This window comes from Numida meleagris, chromosome 3, assembly GCF_002078875.1.
Source record: "Numida meleagris isolate 19003 breed g44 Domestic line chromosome 3, NumMel1.0, whole genome shotgun sequence".
Lineage (NCBI taxonomy): Eukaryota > Metazoa > Chordata > Aves > Galliformes > Numididae > Numida > Numida meleagris.
This window is the reverse complement of record NC_034411.1, coordinates 7,478,584-7,482,301: the sequence shown is the minus strand read 5'-3', so window position 1 is coordinate 7,482,301 and position 3,718 is coordinate 7,478,584.

Here is a 3,718-nt window from a genome sequence, read left to right as displayed (position 1 = left end):
CTGACAGCGCTGTTCTGATGGTTCCGGTGCCTTCTCGTGTTTCCCCTTTCTGAGGCAATGATCTCAAACAGGGCTGAGGTTCAGAGCCTCTGGGTACTTCCCACAGTACCGTTTAGAAAAAGGAAAGAATAATAAGACATTTGCGACTTCTTTTTTTTTTTTTTTTTTTCCTTTAAGTGCTTAATGCTCTTCTTGTCAGGCTTGATCCGAGAGGCCCGTATCCCAGGAACCCACTCCATCCTCCAGTGCTGCCCATCTTGTGGCAGTGCAGCAGCGAGCTGTAGGGCGCTTGGCTGCAGCTAGTGCCACCAGCACTGCACGGCCACAGTAGAAGCAATTGCTCGTACAGCTTCCCAAGCTGTGCTTGTATGTAGGTTTTGTTCAGTGTAACAGACCCGTGGGTGTGTCTTCTTCATTTAGGAGGTTTCTTAGAGTGATACATTCTTTTCTCTGTGAACTGTACCAGCTGGGTACAGATAACACGGGGAGGTGGCTTTATGCTGCTGTTAGGGGGCCTGGAGGAGGGGCCAGTGTCACTTCAGCTTCTGCCGGTTCAGGCTGTGTTTGCCTCCAAGCAGAACAGTGCGTGTGTGGAGGTACCCTGCCTGCAGAGCCAACTCTGTGCAGGAATGAGCTATCAGGACACGACTGTTAAATCAGTCAGCTTGAAATATTTAGGCCGGTTTAGGATAATTAAACCGGAAGAAAATTTTGTTCTTGACCTCAGAAAGTCTTTGAAACCTCAGCTGGGAATCGAATATGTCAAGTTAGGCCTACTTTGTCAAAATAGTGTTTTTCACAGTAACTATTTTCATGTGCGACAAAGAGGGCCCGCTTTATATCAGAGGGATTTCTGATATGCCGCGAGATGTCATACTTAATGCGTGAAATTAAGGCTCTTGTCAGGTGCCACAAGTATTACATAAAAATAGAGGCTAGAGAAATCAGATGCAGTTTTAACTTTGAGCTTCTCTGCAATTTGCTGTTCTTGTCACACTGAAATACGACCTTAACGTAGCTTGCTGCTTTGAGGAAGAGGTGCTAGGAGGAAGTTCTTGCAACGTGTAGTGCAGGATGGAGGCATCTTGACAGCGAGAGGGTTAGAGGTGGCTGTTCTTTGTTATAGCACAAGCAATTAGTGACTGAGTGGCCTGTAGTGTTTCTCTAATAGTATTCAGGGTTTTTGTTTGAGAATTACATCAGCTGAAGGAATCAAGCGCAGCCCCCTGATAAGAATATTGATATGTTCATTTTAAAGCCTGTCACGTGACGTCTGTGAGCTTCCTCATTCTTCAGTTTGAAAGAACACTTATACATTCGAGTTCTTGCTGTTTGATGACTCAGTAGGAAGTGAAAGAGTCCGTGCAAACCACAGTGCAATGGAGAAGAAACTATATATGGTAAAATGGCCATGCAGACAGGCAAATGAAGTAGCTACTCTTAAAGCATTTTGTATGTATAGCAGACACTTGCAAAAATGAATGATGGTGAACTCTGGCTTCCTTGCCAAGATGTGTTTAAATACACTGAGTGTTGGTTTTATTGTTCGAGCCGTAGTGTGCGCTGAGTGTTGTACTGAAATCATTTGCTAATTGTTCCAAGGGCCGTACGGAGAACGGATGGCAGAGAAATAAGCGTGCTGTACTTCTGTTTCAATAGAGGGCTTCAAATGAAGGTGGAAAGAACAGCGAGTATTTAACGTTTGGCCCCAGAAGATGATTATATTCCAAACCACTTTATAATGTTCAAGCAAATGTTTTGAAAGATCTTTTGTAAGGGAGGGATGAGTGTCTTACGCTTCTTCTTCAAAAAATCCCAAACAGTTCAGGATTTATTAGGTGGATACGTGTCTGTTCCTAAGGTGCATTGACCTGTCAGCAGTTCTCTCTTGGTGGTTTGATCAAGTGTCCTTCTTCAGCCTTAGCACCTAACGTTCCATCATCCCCAGCCTACCCAACCAGCTGAACGCTCGCTGTGGTGCCAGGGAGAATGCTACCCTGAGAATGCTCAGCATCTTCCACCAGGGGATGCTGGCCACAGGGCAGGCTTTAATACTCACTAACTGTACACGTAGCCTGGAGAAACAAGGTGGATTTGAAGGGGAGAAAAGAGGAGGAATGGAAATTTTGCCCCTTCTATTTGGTTAACCAGGTAGAGTTTGTGAAAAACGTCATTTGTACAGATTCTTGGTTCTAACCTGAAAGAGAGAGCCGGAGTCAGCCTATGCTAAATAAAATGAGTAACATTAGGGGAGGAGATGGTGAACTTCTTGGCTATCAGATCTGTTAATTGCCAGTATCCTACTGTTATGCAACGTCCCAGCAAGGTGTGTCAAGGCCTTAGGGCTTAACATAGGAACGGACTGGGAGTTACAATTACAGCTGAGAGGGTAGGAACTTAGAAGATCATTTTTGTAGCTCCGCGTTCTCTAGTTCAGCTTTCTTGTATGCCAGAATATTGTAGCAACAAAACTTGTGTAGTGCTCTGGAAGCAGTAATTCGTTAAAAAGAAATTTAAGAGCCTGTAAGCCTTTATCTACGCTCAGCTCAGTCCTTCAAAATGTCTCGAGTGTTTCCTGTGGTGCAGAACTTTTGTTGAAGCCTTGTGGCACGTTCAGGTAGCGTGATCCAAAAATGTGCTCTCTGCTTTTCCGTAACAGCAGTGCATTCTTGAATACACAGATAAGATCTGTGTAACTCCTCGTACTCTTTGTCTTAATGTAAGCAAGAATCAGTAAGTACTTGCCTTTACAGAGAACCTGGATCGCAATAGAATGAGTGAAATGAATGTTACACGTGGTAATTCTACCGGGATTCAGAACAGCTCTGCCTTGGTAGAGAGCGAGTTCTGAGTCAGGGAAAGAAATGAGGGGCACAAAGAATTCCCTCCCCACTCCTATTAGCCCAATTTTAAATAGAATGCTTGCATCTTTCCGTAACTAGCTTGAGAAATGCCTTTCTGAAACATTCCTCACAGATGAGTAGTTAAGAGCAACAGAAGGTGACTCTTCATGTTAGAGCTGTACATCATGACAGTTTTTTTTGTGCTCAGTTAAAACTTCCCTTTGTACATATTTGAGGAACAAACACTCTTTCAGAACGTCCTGCTTGGTATGAGTTACCACTAGCTGAGACTTCACTTGTGTCCTGTACATTTTACTGCAAGCTCATTGCTTTTTTTCCCTTAAAATATGTCCAAACATTTTTAAACTCCTGAGAAATCTGTTTGAATTGTACAAAGCATCTCTGCTGGTTCGCAGAAAAACTCTTTTTCATAGCAGTGTAACACCCGAGTTCACAAGGTTTTTGTGTTTTCTGACATATCATTTGTTTTGCTGATCCTGATGTTCATTGGAAAGGCAAATTAATTTGGGAACTTAGGAGGCGATCCATTACAAAATGGTAAGTCTGCTTGCTGGAGAACTTCTCATAGGGTGGCAGGAAATTCAGGTTTGAACACTACGCTCTTTTATAACTCTCAGTGCACTTAGTCATTTTCGTACTGCTTCTTCAAAATCTGACAGTCTGTTTTAGAAAGCATCCTGGAAGGTACTTTAATGCAGTATTGTATGCCTGTGTTTCTGAAATGTGTGAAAGGGATGTGAAAGCAGAAATCTTGCAGGACACATGCTCTTGAACCTGGCGTTTTACTCCCAAACAGATTACTGTTAGTAAAAGAAAGTAATACATGCTCTAATAAAATCACTTCTTCTTTTCAG